Source organism: Grus americana, chromosome 3, assembly GCF_028858705.1.
Source record: "Grus americana isolate bGruAme1 chromosome 3, bGruAme1.mat, whole genome shotgun sequence".
Classification (NCBI taxonomy): domain Eukaryota; kingdom Metazoa; phylum Chordata; class Aves; order Gruiformes; family Gruidae; genus Grus; species Grus americana.
The window spans coordinates 108,918,720-108,943,476 of record NC_072854.1 but is presented as its reverse complement, the minus strand read 5'-3'; the positions used below and the strand labels follow the sequence as shown (position 1 = coordinate 108,943,476).

General features: G+C 42.5%; 2 long non-coding RNA genes across 7 annotated transcripts in view; both read right to left on the bottom strand.

The window, feature by feature from the left end:
- LOC129205134 (uncharacterized) overlaps positions 1 to 2,980 on the bottom strand; it is a 39,588-nt gene extending 36,608 nt beyond the window's left edge. For 3 of the 5 annotated variants that reach the window (XR_008576620.1, XR_008576618.1, XR_008576617.1), the window contains exons 1-4: positions 2,847 to 2,980; positions 2,374 to 2,441; positions 2,135 to 2,256; positions 1,177 to 1,302 (exon numbers count right to left, since the gene is read on the bottom strand). This is a non-coding gene — a long non-coding RNA (uncharacterized LOC129205134). The remainder of the gene's footprint in view (positions 1 to 1,176; positions 1,303 to 2,134; positions 2,257 to 2,373; positions 2,442 to 2,846) is intronic. The other 2 variants (XR_008576621.1, XR_008576619.1) reach the window with 1 other exon arrangement.
- A 104-nt stretch (positions 2,981 to 3,084) lies between these two features.
- LOC129205133 (uncharacterized) lies at positions 3,085 to 24,010 on the bottom strand. 2 transcript variants are annotated; one of them, XR_008576616.1, is made up of 7 exons: positions 23,967 to 24,010; positions 17,128 to 17,186; positions 15,979 to 16,964; positions 6,058 to 6,152; positions 4,825 to 4,937; positions 4,374 to 4,498; positions 3,085 to 3,471 (listed from the first exon to the last, which is right to left on the bottom strand). It is a non-coding gene; the product is annotated as an uncharacterized LOC129205133 (long non-coding RNA). The 2 variants fall into 2 exon arrangements; XR_008576615.1 differs by lacking the exon at positions 23,967 to 24,010 and adding an exon at positions 19,887 to 20,020.
- Between the last annotated feature and the right edge of the window lie 747 nt (positions 24,011 to 24,757).

The following is a 24,757-nucleotide window of genomic DNA, read 5'->3' as shown; positions in this document are numbered from 1 at the left end:
CTTCCTTATGTGTAAGAAGACAGTCTGAATAGTCTCCTCCTCCCCAATACTTTTGACTGCTCAGAGCCGCGGGCATGTCCACCGTGTTGGCGAGATCCTAAGTGCATGGGAACGCTCACCCCTTACATGAGACTTCCCTCACTCACACAGGGAATGCTTTTTTGATGTTGGAGGATTGTTAACACCTCAATGATTCCCACCCCCCACAGCGTTAAAGTGCATGGTCATTGTGTCCCAGGTTGCTACAGGTCCTGAGCTGCTGCAGGTAGCTGGTGTGACTCCTTCATGCTCATCCTGACTACAGGTAAGTGCATGAATGAGACAGGATTAAAATGAAACAAACCAAATCCCTACCTTTGTGCAATTACCTGATGCTTTCCTCACACTGAAAACAAAGGATGTACATCCTCATCCTTGTCAAAGCTAGCCCTCCTCTGTTAAAAATGAATATACGTTTTGATACCAAATCCTTCTTTGCAGTTTTCCACTTATGCCTGTAGGAAGTAATAAGTAATAATGTATTACTTATTTGTTGTTTGATCTTAAATTGATCTTTTTACCTCCTTGTGATTCTTGTTCCTGAAAGGTACTGATACAAGAGTCCACCAGGGAAACAAGACTTTGGAAAATGCTTCATCATTTGCCTTAGCTTTGCATTATTTAAAACTGAATTTCCACCTCAATGAGAAGTATTGCTGGTATCACACATCTCTGCCCAGTCCTAACAAAATGGCAGGAGAAGAAAGAAAAAACCCCAGGATGGAGTTTACGGTTCCCAAGATGAGGGGAGGGAGAAGGAGGTATTTGGGCTTAGATTGTCTCTGTTGTCAGCGATCTGGCATTTAAGTTGAACCCTGGAAAACGTGAGTCTGGGCAGCCATTTGCAGAAACAGCTAGAGGAACCGCGTATCCCAATCTCATAGAAAACAAATAGGAGGCAGGGGTCTCCTGAATGTGCTTTACCAGCCCATGCCTCAGAGGAAGGGCTTCACCAAGAGGTCTGGAAGCAAAAGTCCTTTTTTCAGCCCCAGGGTATTTTGAACTCCTTGCCTTCCTGCATCACCTGAATTCCAGTCAGGAAATATTGCTTTTGTTGGTCAAGGCTCATTTCAGGAGATTACTTTGAAATGAAGTGATTAACCCTGCTGTGTGGAGCCAGGGAAGATCCTTGCCCACCTTGGGAAGCTTGGCCTTCAAAATGTAGGCCCTGAAGACCATGGAGAGGAGCCAGCTCTTCATAAGAAGGAAGGGATGTCTTTGATTTTGCTTTCGGGTAACAATATTGGATGTAGGACCAGACAACTGAAAAATAATTAAAATACAGAAGATGAAGAATACACCTTCTCCCATGGCATTTATTCCATATAATTTAAAAGGCAACAATTCAGTAAAAGCAGGCACTACTTTGCATAAGGTTGCAAAATTCTGCAAGAGATTTAGTGTGTAGAGGACAACTGCTGGGTATTGAATGACTTAGTACGTAAGACTTAAAAGATCTCAAAGGTCTGCAACGAATGGCAAATGTGAAGAAAACCCTATGAGGGTTTACTTAAGTTGCCATGCGTTGCCACAAAAACACTGTCTGCTGTGGTGAAGAAACGCTCTTCCTGGTAGTGCTACACAGAATTGTTAACTGTATTTGTGGAGGAAACATGATTTATCCCATTGAAACATCCTGCAGTCCCCATGTTAGAAGCAGTGTTGATCATAAAGGTCAGCTCTTGGTCTAAGACCTGTGGTATGAGAAACATGACCTAACGGTTCATTCTATACAAAGGAGCATATATCTCAGACTTGGGGTTGAGTTGCCCAGTATCCACCAACATACCTCTTCACACCGAGATAAATTTACTGGTTAAAATAAGGTAACACGCATGGCTGATGTGGAAGATGAATAATTTTGTTAAATTCATAAGAAAATGAAGATTGATTAGGCAACAGTATTAGAGTTTCCTGAAATATATGTAAAACTTTATGTGCTAATAGTACTTCTCACAATACGGCAAGGACTGGTAAGACCTGAGGTTGCTCGTGTTGCTGGCACCACTCTGATTTGCAGTTTGTGCCCATTTCCTCAGGGATTGATAAAGATCTGGAGAAGACTCCGTTCAGTAGAGTCGCTTTCTTAGCTTACCTTTTAATGCTTTCTGAGATAATCATCAGGGAGAGAAGAGCAGAAAAGCCTTTTTCCCACCCTGTATAATGTCTCGAGCCTTGAAAAGCGCCTGTGTTCTCCAGCACACCCAAATCCGGCCCCTGGTCAAGAGAAGGAGAAAAAACAGGGCTGGAAGAAAAAGAGCGGTGGTTCTTCGGAGAGTGTCCAGCTGCCAGTGAGCCCTACCCGGCAGAGCCCCGTCCCCACGCCTTCCTCACCCGAGCCTGGCTGAACAACCGCCTGGGTCTCCGTCACCCATGTCCTTGCTCAAGGCATCACCAGGCACCTTAATACAGAGAAAAAACACAGGAGAGCTAGTGGTTCCTTGCTTCGGGGAAAGTGGCACCTGGGGAAGCATCTCGCCGCTATTTTGTGTGCATGAGCAGTACACTCATGTGGAAATTTTTGGCCGGGTGCAGTCCAAGAAGCAGCAGGACAGCTGGAGAGCTTGCTGCGGCCCGAGTGGCGTGTGGTGGGGCCATGGCCCTGGGCCTGAGCCCCCTGCCCAGGCGGGACACGGCTCCCAGCCGGCAGCTCCAGAATTTAAAAATTAAAGTTTGCCATCTAGCGGTAGGCCTTGGGCTTTTGGGCAAAACCACCCAACCCCCCGGTCTTTAGGGGATCTGTTTATGATTTCTGAAACGTGTATTTGGGCTTTTTGTTAGAGCTGGCTGACCCTTCCTGCCATTACCCCCGTAAAAGTGACTTTTAATCTCAGCAGGTTGCCGCGTCCCGGTCAGTGGTTACAGCTCCGGGGCCTGGTCAGTGGCACAGCTCCCTTGGTTGTCACAGGGTGCAATGGAGATGGTTCTGTGTAATATTAAATCCTGGATGATTTAAAAAGAAAAAAATTTCAAAAATTATGCTGTGATAAAAAAATGAGGCAATGAAATGCAATCATTTCCCTCCACTTTCTTCTCTTGCCTGGGACGGTAGTAATTCTCAGGGGATTGCCTGCTTCTTTCTTTCTTTCAAGTATTTATTTCGCCGTGGAATTGAGCTGCGTCTGCGAGCGACACACTTGCACTGAGCGTGTGTGGTAGTCCCTTGGTTCAGACCAAAGCCGCAGAAGCACGTGTCCTCCTCACCAGAGTCCCTGCAAGCTTCCTCTGCGCACGGCATGTTGCCTGTATGGAATCCCATGTGCTTATAGGATCAGCACGGAGACCTCCCTTGGCGTCACCAGTCATTTATTTCCATGAGAAGGAATAATGCGAGGCAGCAGGAGCATAGGCAATGTTTTCCAAAGGGAAGAAGAGGTCAAGGATCCTTCATGGAAGAAGCCAGCAAAGAATGGCTGTGGCTGGGGAAAGGGCCTGGAGAGGGAGAAAAGGGAAGGTCTGGAAGGTGATGGGCAGCCTGAACTACTTGGGTGCCCAGATTGTAATTAAGAAGCCGCAGGCATCCAGCCTGATGCCTGCACAATTTCTCCTCTTCCACACACAACAGTTCTATTAACAGAACTCCAGGTGGGATTAGCAATTTTTGCAGAATAATCACATTGTTGAGTCATATTTAATTTATGAACCACTATACACACAAGATCATTTTCTCATATTGACACTGAGCTGATTATTTCCCATTTTGTATTTAAGCATTTGATATCTCCCTCTGCAGTGTAGCGCTTCATACTTGTCATTAGCGAACTTCATCCTGTCGATCTGAGACCATCTCTTCAATTTATCATTTTGCATTCTGATCCTGCCTGCCAGACTGAGCAAATTTTCTAAGTGTACTCTATATTTATCCTCCAAATCACTAATAAAAATATTGACTAAAATCAGTCCTGAAGATCTCTGCACATCTGCTCAGAATACTCTCTTGAAATTTACTTCCAGTTTGACATCGAGTCATTGGCAATAATACTTTGAGAGTTTTTTTCATCTATTTGTATACACACTGATAATCATAATTTTGCATAAACTGCATTTTGCTAGCTTACATGTAAGAATTCAGGTTACTAGTGCCAAAAGCCTTCTTAAATATGTCTACTGGTTCTTCCCATCATCAGTATTTAGAATACAGATATTTATGTCCTGCCACAAAACTGTGTCAATGCAGCTATGTCAGAAAGGAGCAATTTTTACCCCCTCCTTCAAACGTATTCATTTCATTAACTGAGAATTAAGTCTCCTTCTTTAATGAACAGATGAGGAATAAGCCACTCAATTAATGTTAAGAGTTCAGGGAGAAAAAAAAAAAAAAAAAAGCTCTGTACCTTTACGTTTGACATTGTGCGCAGTATGAGCACAACAAAAATATTTGCTGATGATGTAGATGCTCCTTTATATAGCACATAGGACAGAAATGATGCAAGTGCTTATTAATCCTAAGATAGAATTCCTGGTAAAACACGAAAAAAAGAAAAGTACTTAATAACCATAACTACGTCAGTTTTACTGCTAGCATGTAATTAGATCAGAAGACGACAATTTCAAAATGTCCAGAGCATAACTGCTTCCTGCTATTTAGGTGAAATGTTTCTGATTCAGAAATTGCAGTTCGTCTTAAATTTTTAAGCGTAAGAACCACTTCAGGGCCTACGGCCCCAGAGTGGGAGCGGGAGGATGCTCCTTCCCAGCCTCCACATTTTGTAGTTTGCAGAGGAAAAGTATTTATCCTAAACAAATAAAAAAAATTATATGCTTATAAAAGGCCTTGGTTTTTACCTGCATGAGACCTCTCAGATGTGACATCTCTGTTTCTGGCATGGGCTGGAGGATTTTAGGGACGCCGTCGATCTGGAATGTAGCATCTGCATGCCAGCCCCCTCAGAGAGGTGCTTGGGAAGAGGCCAGAAAAAAAAGTTGTCCATAGCCCCACAATGGAAGCAAAGAAGTGAGTCAACAACCTCTTCCCATAAAAACCCGTGTTAAGGGAATGCAATCAAGGAGCCAATATGGGAAACAGCTTGAGGGCCAGCAAAGCCTGGCTTCTGCCACGAGCAATGAGGAGGCAGGATGGATTTCAGTCCGGTCCTGACACCAAACAGCCCTGCTGGTTTTGGGGGGGATGGCTGGTCACACTGCCTCCCTCTTCTCTTTAAGCTTCCTGCTGCTTTTTCTGCCGAAGCCATCCCACTAAGAGCAGGAGTAAACGTCATTTTGTAGGTGTCTGCAATACAATAAAAGTGGCCCCAGTGCCATACCCCATGAAATGCGTAACTGCAGACAGGGATGAATCACGCCACCACCGAGTCAGCTCTCACATATAGCCAGTGTAGGTGTTATTATGACTGTAACAGGCTTCAAAAGAATAAATCACACAAAAGCTAGGCTGGCAGCGTTTCTTGTTAGTGGTAGTTTAGGTAACGCTGCTCAGATCACCTTCTCACGTTACAATCACTGTTCCTTGAAGGAGGTTTGGCTGTAAATTCCTCCCAACTTCGTGTTAATTCCAAAGGATAACATGAGCGTCAATTAGGCACTAGCATGACTCAGAAGATGAAATATTGCCCTTGGTGGGAAGTCAAGAGAGCATGTTTTTCCCTGCCTTCACCGGCACACGTTGCCCTACCCACTAGGTGTCCCTGCCAGCCAGGGAAACAGCACGCCGCAGCCAGGGCTGCATTTGCTTCCTGCCATTTGGCTTCATTTGAAAACGTCAAAAACAAACAACAACCCAGGAAACATGTCTGAAATAACTTCTTCTTCTTTTTTTTTTTTTTTAACTTCCTTTCTGAAGCTGCTCCAAATTCATGCACAACGCACAAAATGGAAAAGGCAGCTCTCTGTTTTGTGGTGCAGGGTAATGGGAAGATTTTGGCCCAAAGGAGGATGGTTTCCCCTCCCAGACAGTGCTCGGGCAATGGGCCGCTTTGGCTCAAGCACCACCAGCTCCATCCCTCCAACCTCACCTCTGAATTCTGTAGGAGCCAGACAAATTGTACTGTAATCCCTTACCTCGTTTTGCTTGTCTTAAAAATAGATGATATTCTAATTTGTCTCCTCCACCATGGAGCTGCAAAGTTAAATGAAGGGTGGTGATGTTCCTTTTGCTTTCCAGTTAAAACCATGCAAAATAAAAAAAAAAATCAGATTACTATCAATGTGTGGATGTTCAAGTCTCACCAAAAAATGCCAGATTTGTGGGTAAATAGGGCTAGCTGGATGCAGGCGTTTATAACCACAGCACGGATTAGCTTTAACACACATGTTCAGTGGCTTCTTCTGTAAAGAAGAGACCTTTTTGCTCTGCTAAGATTTGCTCCAGTAATCCCCAGAGAGTTTCCGGAGGTCAGCAGAGAATCATGGAGGAAAGTAAAGACATTAAAGGAAACACATACTTACAAATGTGGCGGCTTCTGCCAGCCCGTGAAGAGGGAAGGAAGCAGGAGGTAAAAACTTGAAGATATGCTTGGAACTTTTTGTTTTTAAAAATGTTTTGTCTCTTTGTATTACTGAATTGGGGAAGAAAGGGGGGGGAAAAAAGCCTGTTTGCTATATAAACTGGAGAAACTCACTCCACGTTTTTGTACTTCTCTTTCCTGGTCTGTCAAAGAAGGGCAACAGCATTTCCCCGTCTTGTGTTGATGCTCGCTTACAAACAGCCCGAGGTCCTCAGAAAGGAGAAGGGAAAACACATAGCAGAACCAGGTTTGCTGAAGCCATCACACATGATGATTTCTGTATCAGATGTCTCGTCTGAAGGCCCTGCATTTTGAAGCCATCATCGGAGATCGCAGCCTATTGCGTCGTGCACCGCACAAACACAGCAAGGGATGATCCCTGTCACAAAGGACTTACTCTCTAAATAGAGTAATAAGATGGAGGAAAAGAAGCAGGGGGAATTAGAAATGAGTTGACTGTCTCAGGGTGGCACAGTTGGGTGAGGACACCAGAGGCAGAAGCCTGGTATTCCAATTTTCAGCCCAGCAATCTGCTCTTTCTCACGGACAACCACCTTTTGCTGTTCTAATGCTTACGGGGTGTTAACAGCGCTACAGATTATTATATATGACTTGGTATTTTTAACTCGTGGGAGCTTTACATATAGGCACACACCCCACTGAACTCGGTTGCCCCCAGGGACAGCCCCCCCCTCCCCGGCCCTAATGCAGTTTGGAGGGCGCTGGGCTAGTGACTGTAAGGTGACCTTCAGAGCAGAAATGCGATCCAAGCAAAGGGAGAGGAGGAGAGCCCAGCTCTTGTGAAATCTGGCTGTTGAAACACCTTCACGTCTTGCAACACAAAGTCAAAAACCTCTTTGTCTTAAAGATTTAAGAATAGACATAGGAAGAACTGTATTTATCTCATGTTAATCACCTAGGCAACTGGGAAAGCAGAAGTGAGCTTCACTTTCTAGTGGGTTTTAGAACCTGCCAGTTCATTCAAACGCCTTTTTCCGGCACATCAAAAATACACGTAGTCCTGCTGCAAATTTGCATTTTTTAGAAGAAAAAATTGTACCGATAAACAGTTTGGGCTTGTAGCTTTGCCTTTAACTCAGGCATTGTGTGCCCCAGGATCTGCATTAGAAGTAAAGCCTCCCTCCTTTAATTTCCATTCTAATTTCTCCTCTTGGGGATCCCACAGTTGCGACAGCAAGGATTTGCTAGAGACTATAGCCAAGGAACGGGCTGGGAAATGCCCTTTCCTTTCCCTGTCAGTAGCGAACAGCTAAAAGCCTCTCACTCAAGACTGAAAGGTGTTGTGAAGGATATATCCTGAATATGAAATAACACTGTGCATACACAGACCTGCAGTTGGTGTTAGAACTCTGCAACACAGCTTTCAGCAAGCGAAAAGCAATCCAGCTTGCCATAGGGTCTTGCAGGATTCAAGTCTCAACTCGTACCTTTATCATGGGCTCGGTCAGGAAGGAGGCAGGAAGGCTGTGTCTCCTAGCAAGGGAGAACCACAAGGTTCTATTTTTCCAAGCAGTTCATTCAAATTTAGGGTTATTTTTGTAAATAAAGGTTAGCATTAGCATCCACTATTTTGCAGAAGCATGTGAAAAAGCATAGGTTGAAAATTCTCTGTTGAAACTGATCTTTTGTCAGAAAATGAGACCTTTAAAACATAAAATATTTCACAGACAGCTCCTACAATCCTAAAAAACCAAAAAAAGTTAATTTTCATTTGATTGTTCCTTTCTTGTCCAGATTGCTGTGCTTCTGATAGATTTTGATAGCTTTTTCACAGGCTTCTTTATTTCATAAATGGAAAAAACCCTCCATCCTGGATGGTCCTTTCCTAGAAGAAAAACATGGTTTTGGTAATGTCTTTATTTACATTGTTTCAAAACCTATTTTCCTTGAAAGGAAATGTTTATGAGGTTTGGCTTTTCTCCCTACATTTCCTAGGCAGAGCTGCTGGTGCTTTGCTCTGCCTGCTTAAGCCCAACATGAACTCCATTAGTATTATTTTATTCAGCGCAACAGATTTTCTGGGTTTTCTAGCTCATTTACAGCTATGCAGAGGGGGTGTGAAACCCTGATATTCTATTTGGGCAACATTTATAAAAACTCCACCCCTCCCAGCTTTGCAAAGTTATAAATAATTACACAAAAGGCGCAAAGCTTTGGAGAAACAAGCCAAGTTTATGAGGTCCAGAAACTGGGGGAATTAGGAATTTTTCCATTCACTTGGATGAGTTTTGGTTTAAACACTAGAAAGTCAGATTCATCTGAACACGCTGAACGAATGGAAAAATTACGAAGCTACGGACAACATGATACGCTTCACTCCACGGAGGCTACCGAAGCAAGCAGAGAGAAGAAAAAGTGCACGATCAGATTGGCTACCAATCTTTTTGCAAAAGATCACAAACCAAGCAAGAACAAGAAGGAACACAGCAACCTTGCAAATCCTTTTAAAGGGGATAAATTGATGGTGAGGGTGAAGGGGAAGCGGTGTCTGCGGCCCTCGCTCTCAAGGCAGAAGAGAGCAGCGAGCACAACCTGAAGAGCGCAGTGCTGTGAGGTGTGTGGGTGTCAGAATCTGCCTCAGTGTACACGGACAAAAAGAAAACTCTTGTAGATCCAACATGCAGGCTGCAAGGTTGGGGATTTTTTGCCCAAGGTCGTGCAGCAGTAAAGGGGAAAGAACAGAAGGCCTGGAAAATTCAGAAAGTGAAAGGAAGGGTTTTGATGTTTCTTAAATTTACAGTTAATAGAAGGTAGAGATATACCGCTTATGCACTAAGATGGAATTAAAAATGAAACATTAAAGGGTCACTCTTGGTTATTTTCAAGAATTAGAATTAATGAATGAAATTCCTAATCACGTTGCATCTGTCTTTAAATTATAGCAAGGATCATGACACTTGCAGGATAAAGCCATGCGATTGTCAGCACGTGATGGTTATAGGAAGTATTGGAATCCAATTATTTGCCTGTGGAACCATTTATTAACATTTTAAAACAGGTAAATCAGAATGCCATTTATTCATGAGAAAGGATGAGCTCTCAGGAGCCTGATACAAGCCTCAGGACCACCGATATGAAAGGAAGTTGTGTGTGCAGCGCAACTATCATCTCCAAACAGACTTGTTGAACCTGGGCCCAGAAATTATGAATAATTGGGCAGTCTTATGTGCAAAGGAAGACTGTGACATTAGCAGACAGAAAGTGTTAAGGTAGTGGAATAAAGGAAAGGGACGTTGGGATAAAAGGGGGGGATCTGGCAAGGAGAAAGGTTCTGTGGCATTGGGAGCTGGCTGCACCGGGACAACGGGGGGGTTGTCTCTCGGGTTTTGTAGGAAAAAAAGAAGCTAAATCTGCAGGTTACAAATGGATGTAATACGAGTCAGAAGCCATATGTTGTTGTTTCCACGCCCCCTACAAAAGACACCCTCCCTAAAGTCTCGATCAAGGAATGGGTTGTAAATCACAGAAGAGGCAGGATGTGAAATTCAGTTATTTCCATTAACTGACACTAGGCTAAAACCATAATTGGTAAAAAAGTGGTTTGGGGCAGTCTATTAGCTTCTGCTTTGCTGTTCATCATTCTCACAAGTTCGTAACAGAGTACAAGGCAGTAAGATACCCAGCTGTCTATTAATAATTGATTTAACGTAACACATGAAGTGTGTGTAATCTGTTTCCTTGTTCCTCCGTTTAATATAAACCATGAATCACGCTGACCAGTAAAGAGGTTGATTGACCACATGATGCTAACTCTTTTCCTAACTCCAGCTGCTGACTTGCATTTAAGAAAGCTAAATGTCTACTAAATACTTTGTGGTTGTAACAGGGATGCTGTGGAAAAGGGAGACAATTAGTCAGTGGAGTAAGATAATGTTTGCTTTTGGATAAGAGTTTATAACTCTGCCTTCTGCTATTTCCAGTAGTCCAAAGTCTGCCCAACATTAGATACTAAAATAATTGCTGTCAATCATAAACCTCTCTCTTTCTGGACCAGTGTCTTGTCTCTCACAGACCTAAAGAAAGGTTTAACTTGCAAGCAGAAGCTGCTTTTATTCTCAACGTATTGCTATAGGTATCAGTACTGCGATATCTATCTACCCCACAATCACAAATTATTTCCTATTTTCAGTACCTTTTCAAGGTGAGGAACTGCTACTCTTCCTCTTTTACTAGCAGGGAAATAATGCACAGAGAGTGTGTTGAGAACCTGGCTTTGCTGGGGCTTTTAATTCTACTATTTCAGGCACTTCTGCTCGTGAGCATATGTGTGTTTTTCACCAATGCCAAGATTCTGACTCAGTGAGTGTCACTTCCTTTGTTAGCTCCAAATGTGCAGAGGTTGAAAGGGCATCTTTACTAGTGAAAAATCTCTCAAGAACTTTTATAAATCATTCAAACTTCTGGTTGAAAATGTTTCCTTTCACACACTTCTTAGTGCCAAATACAGGCCCATCTGGAATCATTATTAATTCTGTTGAACTGTTTAATTCCAAGTGTGGTGGTTTTTTGGTTTTTTTCAAGAAAGACTTGATTCAGTATTTTATCACCATAATTGGAATAGTGCATTAAGACTCAACAGCTCATTTTTTTTTATTTCGGGAAATGGCAAGCAACACATCTTGTACTCAATCAGTACCATTAGTAGAGCAATACTGAAAAATCTTGTACCATGTAGCTACTCCCAAGTTTAATTCTTTTTATGCATTTATTTTCCATACATGCCGAAATTAAAATACTCTTTGGGGGCTTAAAGAAAGCTTCTGAAACAGTTAAGAGGACTTTTCTATGCATGCTTCATTGAGCGCATCAGCCAGAGAATTAGAAGAATAGATGCCTCGCCACTGAAATGCCCAAGCAAAGTGCAAAGCATACTCCTCCATATACAAACTCACATCAAAACAGTTGTTTCTGGTTCATCACCAGGAACAAACTATTAAACTCACTTTGCAAACAATGTCCCATTCACATTTCAAAAAAGAAAAAGAACAACATAAAAAACAATTAGTGGTTTTGTGTAAATCTGCTTACCTAGCTTATTTTTGCATTAAACATTGCCTCTAGGATTTGTATGCACATGTTTAAGGAAGTGTGAAATCTTGCTGTCATTGCCATCAATGGCACAATTCCCATCGACTCGAAGTCAGGTCAGCTTGGAACTTCTCTGCGTACTCCTCCATATGCATGTGATGTGGGGGACGCTTAGGTTGTACGTTTGGCTATTTGACAGCTGGGCTGAAGAGCAGTCGCGTGCCTTCGTACATAGGTGGGGTTGCGTAGCCTACTCAGTGCAGGCAGGCAGGCAGGCTGGAAACACAGAGCGAGCACGCCTGGCTGGGCAGTGAAGGGCAGGAGTTGCATCCACCACAACATGTAGATTAAAGCACCAGAAGGTTTTCATCCCTAGAAGCAGGTGATTAATGTTCAGCTACAGGGATCTGTAGGTACGGAACCAGTCAGTTTTGAGAGTGATATAATTATAAATTCATAGCCAGACTGTCATGATACAAATTAGTCTCAGCACTCATTTCTTTGGCAAAGCTCCCATTCTTTGGATGCCTTTCTGGTAGAATTTACTGTGACATGAAAGATATCCAAAATACAGATAAAAGGAGTACTTTTCCAAGTGCAAAATTCACTACAAGTGTTCGTCATAAACTCACCATAAAATAAGCTGGAAGGGAGCTTTCATGTCTGGTCCATACCCCTGCTCAAAACAGGGTCAGCTTTGAAATGAGATGAGATTACTCAGGGCCTTATCCAGGTAGGTTTTGGAATATATTCAAGCATACAAAGTCTACAGCCTCTCTGAGCACTTGTTCTAGTGCTTGATCATCTTCATTGTGAAGCTCTTCTCCTTATATCTAATTGGGATTTATCTTGCTGCAACTGCTATTCACTGCCCCTTGCCCTTTTGCTGTGCACCCCCAAGAAGAGTCTGGCTTCGTCTCCTCTATAGCCACTTATTAGGTAGTTACAGAGAGCAATAAGATACCCTCTTAGCCGTCTCTTCTCCAGGATGAACAACCAGCTTTCTCAACCTGTCCTTGCAGACCATATGCTCCAGCTCCCTGAGCATCCTGGTAGCTGTTGCTGAACTTGCTCCAGTATAGAATCACAGAATGGTTTGGGCTGGAAAGGACCTCAAAGATCATCTAGTTCCAACACCCCTGCCACAGGCAGGGACACCCTCCACTAGGCCAGGTTGCCCAAAGCCCCATCCAGCCTGGCCTTGAACACTTCCAGGGATGGGGCATCTGCAGATCCTCTGGGCAACTTGTTCCAGTGTCTCACCACTCTCACAGTAAAAATGTTCGTGTCTTCCTTGTAGCAAGGAGCTCAAAACTGGACACAGCTCTGCAGACATGGTCTTACCGTGTCTGTGCTGAGTAGCGGGGAGTAATCACTTCCCCTGAGCTGCTGGCTGCACTCTTGCTAATAAAGCCAGTATGCTGCTGGCCTTCTTGGCCACGAGGCCACACTGCTGACTCCTATTCAACTTGTTGTCTATCAGGACCCCCGGGCTTTCCCTTCAAAGCTGCTTTCTAGCCAGCTAGACCCCAGCTTGTGCTGTTGCAGAGCATTATTCCTTAGTAGGTCCAAGACTTTGCAATTGCCTTTGTTGAACCTCATGAAGTTTCTGTCAACCCATTTCTCCAGCCTGTTGAGATGCCTCTTCAATACCCTGCTCTTCAGTGTATTGACTGTTCCCCCAATTTTGGGTCCTCAGTGAACTTGGTGGAGGTCCATCCTATTCCATTGTCCAGGTTTAACAAAGACATTAAATAGTATCAAACCCAGTAGTGACCCCTGAGGACCACCACTAGTAACCACTCACTAGTTCAACTAGTTCAGCTGCTGCATGCTATTCCTTGAGCCCTGTGATCCAGCCACTTTTCCATTCATCTTGTCATTCTCCTACTCAGTCCTCATGTCTCCAGCTCAGCACCCCGGATACCACTGGAGACTGTCAAAAGCCTTGTTAAAGTTCAGGCAAACAACATCCACAGCTCCCCACTGCCTGCTGAGGTAGCCATTGCTCACTGGCACTGCGCATTTCACTGCCCATTGGCATCATTGCCCACAGTGCTGTCCACAGTGTTTGTCACAGAGACCACGTGAAAGGACGCTAATGAAATTGGTTTCCTGGTACAGCTAATATAGCTATGAGGACTCGATTGAATACCAATGCCAAGAGACAACATCAAAATAAATTTTGTTTGAAAATATTGCTGCAAAGTCATCATATCCATAGAGAAGCTTTTGATGTATCAACTTCCCTGGAATATTTCTATAATTGTTATGGCTCCTTAGGCTTAAGGAAATAATTTTCTGGATTTGGATCACTATGTTAGTGAGTCTAACAAGCCCAAAATAAAGTAAATTTTCACACATCAATCATTAGCATATTTGCCTAAGAAACAGTGTGCAGAATTCATGCAAAATCAACAGCTTATTCAAGTAAATACATATTCATAATTATTCTATGTGAAATATTGCTTTCTGAGTTTATTCAGTGAATACTAACTACATTCCTAACAAATATACCAAAATAACAGTTCCCCTGTTACTATGGAGAGGGAGAGGAGAAAGTACGGTGCTTGAGGACTAATTGTGAAATCTTTGGAGTAAGAACAAGATAGTGTGATTCCCTCATATACAGTAATAATAATTTAGCAGCCCAAGGTTTACATTCAAGGTTTTGGAGAGCGAAATGGAAAGTTACTGATGAGTTGCTCTAGAGATGTACCAAAGGGTTGTTTTAGGGGAGGGACATTTTCCATCATTCTGAGATACAAGAAGGGAAAGTGTAATTCTCAGCTGAAGTGAAACAAACACGAGAACAGATTTGGCATTAGCAAATATGCTACATCTTAAATTGATTCTAGCTCGCTGGACACAACCATTGCTATCATAGTCAATGCCTTTCACATCTCCTGCAGCCCAGCTAGCAAAGCCAAGCGAGGATACATATCCTTCAAGGAATCAGTATGCACACGTGTGCACATACACACCTGCAGACACATGGCCATTTGATTCCTCATCTCCATAATATGATTTTCTCGTAGCAAGCACAACGCAATTGTTCCACTTCGCTCCTCTGATGCATTGCAAGGAACTAGCATTACATGTTTTATTACCATGGGTGTAGAAAAACTAGACTGCAAGTCACACTGATCAGAGAGCCAATAAGGCGAAGAACGCTCCCTGCAACATGGAGCCTGCAGAAGCATTGCCAAGTAGTGATCGCAGCACTGCCAAGTGTCACTGCAGCAAGGCACAGAGAGACTCAATACTGTGTTAAATAAAGGATGGGGCATGCTGTATTTCATAATGCAACTAAAAATAATATTTTACAGTTTATCACCTTTTTGCCGAGGACAGCTAAGCACTTTGCACAAATTAATGACGTTCAGGTTCCAAGCACCCGTATATGGTAGTTTTCCATATGGCAGAGGGGCTTTTTCATCCCTAATAGCACATTGCTCTCATTATTATGCAGTAAATTTTTTGTTTCTGTACACCAGGCCTGGGTTCTTACAAGGAAGTGATTATACTTGCCTAAATGGAGATTCTAGTGACAAGATAATTTACAACGGTCTGTTGCATAATCATTGAGCCAAGGTCAGGGAAACCATTGATGTAGCATAGTCAGGGCAGTCGTAAATAAAACACACGTCACCAAAGGGTTCACTCTCAGGCAGAACAGACAGACAAGAAAGAACAGAGAAGAAAGAATCTCCAGCGCTCTCACCATGGTAAAATCTTATTCCCCTCCCTTGTCTCCACAGATCCTGTGGTTGGCTAATTAAAGAAGGAGGTGTAGCTATCAATCTGATCTCACTTGTTCTCAAATTTACCATAATTTCTACGCTTGAGAGGCTGGTGAAATGAAACAGCACTACTACAGTTTTCCATTCATCAGCAGGAAGCAGAACAACTCAGGGAATTGTGCTAAAGCTAAAAATAATTAAGAAGCAGGATCAGGTGCTGCACACATGCATCTGTGTCTGTACATGGGCATTCAGGCACACGAGCACTTGCTGGAGGTAGCAGCAGTAGCACAGGGGGAGATGAGCACCACCAGTAATTTTATCTCAACGTGTGAATGCTTGCAGATATACTCACAGCATACTTATTAGACAGGCAAAAACGCCCAAGAAAACTGCAATCCAATTACGCTATAAACAAAATCAGCTTTTTAAACAAATACAGCCACCAGAATGATACCACCAGCAGTGCTGCAGGAGCCGCTCGGGAGCAACCACAGCACACGGGTGCTCAGCACGTGGCCCTTACCCCAGAGCACTGCGGGCGCAGAGCAGGTACATCACCTTTGAGCAGGAAGCTTGACATTTTCTGGAAGCATTGGTGTGATTTCACGCGCACTGCCATTGCTTTGCACTTCTGCAGTAACAACAGAGCTTTTCAGAAAGTATTGAAGCAACTTGTGTACCTTTTTCCATACAGGCAGGCTGGGAGCGAGGTGCAGGGCTGCTGCCGGGGGCTCTGCTCAGCACAGCATGGATGCAGCCGGTCTGCGATCTCCTTTGAAAGACGGACTGGTCAGGCACACAGATATCCTGGATCATCTGAGCTGTTCTTCAAAATCCACTCAGACAAGATGGCTGAGAAGGAAGATGCACCTGAGGGGCTGGCCTAGGATGGAGGATTGAACTAAACAAGTAGCTGAGGAAGCAGCAGAACAATTTCTGAGAAAGATTCCCCAACATTACTCCTCATCAGCCTAAACATACAATTACTTGCCACGTTCCAGAAAAAGCCTTTATCTAGTTTGCAGGTCCTCTAGAAAGTGCATAAAGAAGTGATAACAGGCCAAATCCTCAAGCCAGTGTAAATCAATGCTATTTGCTTGCCTTTGCTGGAACACTCACTCTTTATTTCCGTTAAAGAGCTAACACACGGTATCTTAATATGCATTTATGTTAATATTTGCACTTTGCAGGGCTAGGGAGATTGCATGGCTGGCACATGTCAGACTAAATGTCACTTCCAAAATCTAAGGGACCTAACTGGAAACTGCCATTCAAAGTGACTAGCTGACAACATGTGGAACCTCTCCGGAAAAGCCTTCCCACCTTAAGCACCTCCTTGTGATTAATCTTTCAGATAGACAATATACATTACTACTTTAAAATGCTGAATTTTTAAGGACAGAATACATTAATGAACAGAGGAAAACATGAACAAATTAGCATCTTCAAGCACCGCGAGACCCAGGGAAAGAATACGTAGATAGAGTAGCCAGGTCCCTTCAGAGACCACAGCTGTAGCCCCTCTCTGCAACATTGCCTCCTGGCAGCGAGACTGGATCCAACCCCAGCATCCGGACTCCATGCCAATCGCTCCAGAATGTTATTCAGATGTACGGCACCATGGCAGAATTCAAATCAGCGTTTCTTTCCTGCAGGCTGGAGTGCTCTAGGTAGCAAAGGTTGACATGAGAAGTGAACAAGTTGCCCAGTAATGATGAGGTTTTGTATCACGCAAGCTTAGAAAATAGCGTGGAATAAAGAATCTGTGCGTTATTGCCCTTCACACTGTGTCTGATCTTGCATTTCTATACAACTTAAACTATGAGTACCTGGCAGAATTGGAGATCATTTTGCGAAGACTTGTCATCCTCCTTCACCAGATTGCTCTCTGTAAGACATGATGGTGGGGGAGTTCAAATACATCATATTAGAATGAATATAAATGGTAATGACCATGCTCTTCCACAACACTTCCTTTCTAAGTAATCAGTTAATTAACCCTGAATTGGGCAGGCATGCCAGTCAGGAATACAGCAGTTGAATTGATAACAGCTTCCTGACCCCTACTTCTCAAGGACAAGATTCGGTAACCCTTATTTATGTTAAATATTAGCTTATCCTGTGACGAACCTCCAGAAATCAATAGGGATTGCGCTACAAGAGTAAGACTGGCAGAATCTGATACCAATTATAAACTGAGATTGGCCCTCAGCTCGGTGTTTCTGTCTGCTTTTTTCTTTTTTATTCTGCCTTTCCGTATTCCTCCTCCCTCACGTCTGCACCCAAGAAAATACAGAACCTTCCCTCTTATAGGCATTTGAATGGTTGCTTTTCCTCTTTCTCTTTAATCCAAAAAGTATGAATATTTCTTGTTACAGGAAGGTAATGTTTGACAAACTTGGCAGATTTCAGTGTATTTCTAAATCTGGAAGGAGCCCAGTCTTTTTGACAAAATGGAAGCAACAATTTGTGGCTTTTAAATGTGAAGTGGTTTATTTCTTCTCAAACAAAAAAGTGTGGCTGAAATCACTACAGAAAGCATTAAAAGAAGCAATCTGGGCTTAAAGAAAAGGAGACATAAGATCTGCAATTTTTGTTTTAACCAAAGCGTGTCGGGGAAGAGGTGGATATAAACAAGGGGATGTATTTTCCATTTGCAGTTCCTTTCCCCAAATTCTACCAGAAGCAGAACAGTCATTGGATAGAGGAACTGAAAGCCTAAAGATACTGGTAAAGAGAATACCCGTGTGATGTAAAAGGGAGGTGGGAAAGAAATATCCTTCAGCCTTTTATTTTGAGACAGCTCAAAGTTAAATTCCATCTTGCTGCGCATGGAAACCATGTCCCCTGAGAGCTGCAGCTTGGGTTTCTGCATCTCCTCCCCGGTGTGGCCTCCCACATTGGACTCCTTCTCCTATAATGTCACCGCCACGTGCAGCAGGCTCCTTGCCTCAGCCCAGCCGGGAAGGCACAGTTTGCTGCTGGAGCAGTAGTTGGGACAGAGAAGCTGGAGGGCAGCAGGGGCAGCTCCCCACCAATCTCGCAGGGAAGTAACTCAGCCTTCAACCTTTTGGGTTAGCTCAACGCACTGAAGGACAGTAAACTTAGGTTAGGCAACTCTAAAAGCAAGCCTCTTTTTTTTTTTTTTTTTAAATGTGTCCCGATGGAAGAGTTGTTAGCATGTTGTTCATGTGGCAGAAACTGCATTTTTATCAAAAACATTGTTTTAATGGGAAATTTAGAAGCAGGCCTATTCTTACTGAAAAGGAATAGTCAAAAAACCGCCAAAACCATTAGGATCTCAGGAATGCAATCACACAGAAATCGTCCTTCCAATACTGATGTACCGGCACAATAGATACCAATGTTTTCTGCTACTGAGTGACTATTGTTCACTCTGCCTTCTTCAAAGCCAAGTGACATATTGTGCTGGAATTAGATGGGAGGCATTGTACCTTGAAGCTACGTAACTGTCTGCGACTTTGCAACAGTGACTAGTTTTAAGTCTCTATTTCCCCCCAGTTTAGTAGGTATTTTTCTGTATGAGTTGGATGCTTTGAGATTTTTTTAGCTTGTTTTTCTCATCAGACACTGTCTGACTGCCTGAAACTATTGGATACCTAGCAAGCTAAAAAAAAAAAAAGCTGTGTCTGGCTCTGGTGTTTTCTGTTCATGTCCTAAAGCCATGTCAGGTTGAAATAAGGTACACAGCATCTCTCCCATCCTCCTCCTTTGATAGTCTCCTGGTTTCCATGGAAAAGAAAACCTGGAGCATACGCTGAAAGGGAATTGCAGCATGGTCAAATAGGTCCCTGACATAGATGAGGGGGGCAGCAGGTCTGCAGGCACCTGCCCGGCTGTAGAGACAGAGCTAGCAAGTCAGGAGTGTCTTATTCTTTCTGTAGATACAGACAAGAAGATTTATTGCTTAGTGTAGTATTGCCTCTGGGGTTGGAATTGGATTTCTCCCCAAACTGTTAATTCCTTTCATGTTCCTTTCAAGCTCCTCTTCTGTGCAGAAAATTTTAGAGGGAAATGCCACTGGATTACACAGCTGCTGTCTGCCTGGGCTTTAAATGTGCCAATTTGCATCAGTCTGTAGGCAGTGCTGAGAACAGGCTGGAGGTGACTGCAGCCTTCCTATGTTACTAGTGGTATCTTGAAAATCTGAAACGATCGAAGGGAAAAAGGTGCAGAGAACTGGAGACAGCCAGCTCTGAGCTACTAAAAAAGAAAAAATTAAAAAAAACCTTCTTTTCTTCTGAGAAAAGCATGTGTGAAACACAGTACACTTGAGGGATACCCTACAAGACGTCGGCATGAAGCTAGAGTAATTGATGGAAGAAAAATGAAGTTCATGAGGTAAAAATGTCCCCATTTGTGTAAGTGATCAGGCTGGGAATCAAAATTGTTGAGAACAAGCCTGTCACTAAGCATACTGAAAACGTTTTAAAGATACATGAAAATACTATCAGTGTGCTATGAGAAAGCTGATTCCTATCCTTGTTTTGCAGACACAAATAATTTGGATGAGAACCCAACTGCAGAAATGCTGGTCAAAAGTGAAGCTCTAAAGCTTTGCAGTTACCTTTTCTGTTAATAGATAAGCAGGCATTTCTTTATGAGAGGCATCGCCACGTAGCATCACTACCACATCTTCTAATGTTACCTTTACAGCGTGCAAGAAGGTTTTCATCTCTTAGGGAGACCTGCTGTCTTGCTGTTCAGTCTTCGGGTTATGCAAGGACTTTGTACCTTGGCAGACTCAGAAGAGGAGGCAATGTGAACAGCCTGAAAATTGGCTGTCTGCCTTGACTCTTGTTAAATCAGTTCTGGTGTTAAGAGTTGTCTCTTGGGAACCAGACAGAGATGTTGGGCTAGGATTCCTACATGAAGGAACTGCCTTGCATGTTGGCTGCACATCCTCATTTTGGGACTGGCATGTATGTGCGAAGAAAGCGATTCAAATTTAGAATACCCTCAGACTTTTTTTATGCCCAAAAGGAAGGCATAAGCATCTGCTAGTGATGGATAGAGCGCACAGATGTTAGAAGTTAAGGCAACAAAACTTCAATTTACTGTCGTTTGCCCTTCTTTGTATGACAGAGTTTTAAAGGGTAGAGTACAGGAAAAACACTGTATGCACTCAGTGTTTCCTTAGAGGACAGTAATAAACCCTTAAGACATATACTCTGTTGAATCAAGTTAGTAAAGTGTAAGAAATTTAGTTACCACCATTCTAGAGATGCCAACCTTTCCTGAATGGTAATTAAAATTATTTCAAGACATTTCTAAATTTTTGTATCAACAATTTCATGATTGCAATACTCAGGAGTTCCTCACTCCTCAAAATTACAAAAAAGGCAGACTCTTGAGTTAGCACTTAAAAACTTAAGTAAAGATCATATAGAATTATTTATAGAAACTAACTTGGACAGCTGCTGCTATGATTATCTTGTGGGATTCATTAAGGCCCTGTTTGACATTCAAATAAGTTCTTGTTTCTGGTGGCAAGAAAGAAAGAAAGAGAGTGTGTACTTTAAAGAAATTACAGGATTTAGAAACGAAGATGAAAGATTCAGAACTATCTTGTAGTTACTTACTGCTCCCTCTGAAAAACTGGAAATATTATGACAAGAGGTATGGTGGCCTCTGATGTACTGCATAGAAAGAAATGAGAAAGTTAATAGGGGAAGCACCAAATTAGACACCTGAAAGAGGAGGATTAAAAGACGAATAAGAATATTATATCACTTGTCAGCATAGCATTATAGAAGCCAACTTCATCTTTTTTTCAGGCTTCATTAAGCAAATGACTGGATAGGGCTGCTTCTTTCACAGACCCATGCAGCCTATTAAAAAGGCAGGATACAGTCATTCCAGTATTTGCATGCCAGTAACGTGCAAGGCCTAAATATTATTCCATGAACAATGGAAGTTCCTATGAATTTGCATTTTACATCTCTCTCCCTCATCCTAACTGGACATAACTTTTCCATGTAGCCCATTCTGTGAGTGGGACTGAGCAAAGTCCCACCCCTGCTGCTGCTGCAGAGTATCCTCATGGCTGCCTTCACAGGCACTTCTGCAGCCGAGGCACAGATGCTCCTTGTGCTTCTTTATTAAACACATAAGGGTTTGTATCACATAATCTGCCCTTCTTCCTCCCTGACTCTCCCTCCCAGTCATCCCATGATACCATGTAAGATCAGCTAGTAGCTTCCACCGTAGCTTTAGGGGAACTGAAAACATGTGTGCATTTTGCTCCTCATTTATCATTCAGCAGCGCTCAAGGTGTGGACCTTAGTGATGCAAGATCAGAACTTGATGCATCTTGAGCAAATGCTTGCAAGTGTTAAAGATGTCATTAGTCATTCAGGCTCTTCCTCTTGGACTCCCATTTGTTCCTGAATATCTGCCAGCCATATATAAGAGTGTTTCCTTCCATATGTGGGCTGTAGGAAGTAATGCTCAAATACTATGATGATGAAGATAATCTAAAACTATATAAAATCTGAGTAGATTAGACTAAAATAAACACGGACAAGGATGTTTTGGGAGATGATCCTTTTACTTGAAACTTTCACCTTAGCATGGCAAGGATTGAGATTTTTTTGCTCTCTTGGTACATTATAAATCCTGCGGATTTCCCTAGGCAAAAAGATGTATTGAGAACAACATAAGTGGGTGAAGAATACAAGAACTGGCAGATTGAAGGGCCATGGAAGATGTTCGGCTTTTTATCAGCTTATTATGTGAATTTTATATTTGGGTTTGTGCTGGTTATATGCCTGGGAAAGATATATTTCATAAATAAAAAGATCAGAAAAACCCCAGCATATTGCAATATATCTTCACCTGTTACATGTAGGCAAACTTTTCTTAGGAACGGGCTGTCACACTCTGAGTGGTTTTTAAGAAGCTGATTTTGACCTTTAAAACCAACTTTTGTTGTATAGAAGTTTTGAAGCTATACACATTAAAGATTGTAGTAAGTGGACTGACTGGTACACTATACAGCTATCAGAAACCAGTAGGATTTTCCTCTTTATTTTCAGTTCATACAGGTTTGTATTGCCTGGCATCTTGCTTTAAAAATTAGCTCAAAATAAAGCTAAGTCAAAAATCACTCTGATAAGAATAAATTCCAAATTGTTTGGAAGATGGTTTTGCATCCAGGTGCCTCCATTCCCTCAAGCACGCCTTTCTAGAAATAAAAGATTGAGTTTTAAGTTAATTAAAAAAACATTAGACAAGATTCCAATTGGCCTGATTTTCTCTCACAAGACTTGATCTGCACCTCACAATTTCTGGCACATCCCCCTAAATAAGCAATACATCACATCCCTGTTGCCATGCTGCATCTGTGGGGCTGAATAAGTAAAACCTTTCAAGTTATACAGGCATGTTCAGCCCATGCCACTCATTTCTAGTTCTACCTATACATCCCTACTTGATTTACCAAAGGCTGTTCCCTTAGATATCTGCTCAACCTGTCTGATTTGGCTGACTGGAAACAGAGTTCTTGGCACATGTATTAGAAAAAAGTGAAAGGAAGAGGCAGGAGAGTGGAAGGAAAATTATCAGAGAAAAGGCAAAATAACCGTTCTGTACTAGTTAATCTCTGAGAGCTTTCTCTTAACTTGCATTTTGTCACTGTGTACCTCTCAAATGCTTAACTGCTGCAAAATTATTTTTGCCTTGGTTATTTTTACAGGGGCTGTGCAGATTGATCTGGAGGATCTCTATTTTGGATGCCATGAAGTATTATCTGCTCATTCTGACAGCTGATCTATGACAAGAAACCAGTTTGGTATCATTCCTCTGTCTTTCTGTTGGGTTCAGAAGGAAACATTTCACCTTAAATAGTCTCATTGCAAATTTCAGAATTTTTCTTTACACCTGACATTATCTCACAAATTCTGGCGCTCTGAAGAAAATCACAGGGTTGTTTTGAACATCTTTCATTGCGCCTACTCTTCAGTAAAGATGAAGTGTTTATATCTACAACTTTTATGTGTGGAACACGTCGATACGACAGGAGAGTGCAGTTGCAGAGGTACTACAGCAAGGAGGTTAAAAGCCCACAGACGTGTCATGTCATGAAGATTGATTTAGTCTGGCTACGGCACCTGACACTTCCTTTTTATGTGGGGATGTTCCTGAAGGAGTATCTTGTACTTTGGGAACATCCTGATTTGTTATGTGATCTGAATTAACCCCCTTTTATACCGCATCTTCTAATTGGCCTTTCCTTACTTTCTATTTCTTCTGCTGAGTTTCCTTGAGAATCACAGTAAGTTTTGTTTCTTTACTGCTTACCAATGCCACTGTCTCTCTTGGAATCAAAATACCATAGCGAAAATTTCCAACTCATTCTCTTTTAGATCCACGTGGGCATCAATTTCCAAAGACAAAAAAACCCCTTTCCCCATTAAATCATGTTTCCCGATCCCCTGCAATGACACCAGGAAATCATACACTGCCCAGCACAGCCTTCCGGCTTCTCTTCAGTTTTCAGCTACATTTTGCAATTATAGGGGCTCTAGAGCAGCCACACTCCCATGCAGAGTCACACTCCCTCCTATTTCCAGCCCTGTGCAACAAGACGACCCCATCGGGTCCTCATTCACTTTAGGGTCACATCCCTCCCAGGACATTCTGATACCTCAAGCTTCATCTTTGTCTATCAGGGGAAGACTTCAAAGCAGTGGTGGGGTCAGGGTTCAGATTCTTCTCTGGAAAAACAAAAGAAGATTCTAACTGTAGCTTATGAGGATTGATGCAGAGCAACTGATTGCATTTTGTAAAGGAGAATGAACTATGCATGGACTATCCAATAAACAAATGATTTAAAACAATTTTCAAGCCATACTGACTCCATGCTCCTCTAGGAGGTACCCTGAAGGATTTTAGGGAGAAATTTATAGAGGAATCGTACCTACCAGGAAACAAAGCACTGACTGATACACTAAAAGACTACCAAAGAAATCTAAGCAGTTCCATATCAGAGAGAATTTTCTTCTTTTTCTTGAAACGCAGATATTTTGAAGTGCAAAGGGATTTCTAAAGTGCAAGCAAAGACAACAACAGCAGGATAGCCTAAATCACTAATTCAGGATTCCAGACACAATCTGTCACGGAAGTAGGTACTCTCATGCAAAACAGCAGGAAAGAAAAATGTTGCAGGCAAGTAAGAGGAATGCATAAAACTAAATGCTAGCCACATACATTAGTCCATTGATGAGTTACGACAATTAACCCACAGCAACACCACAGAGGATTATTAATCTATAACCAATCTTGAGAACATGAGGAGGGCTGACCAAGTTCCTAGGTAACGACCAGACCACACAATTATCCCTTGTGCCTGGATAAGATAGAGCAAGAGGAGCGTAAAATATCCTGAAGGGTGAAGATGTTTGAAAGATGTTTGCCACTTAGAATAGAAAGTGGCAT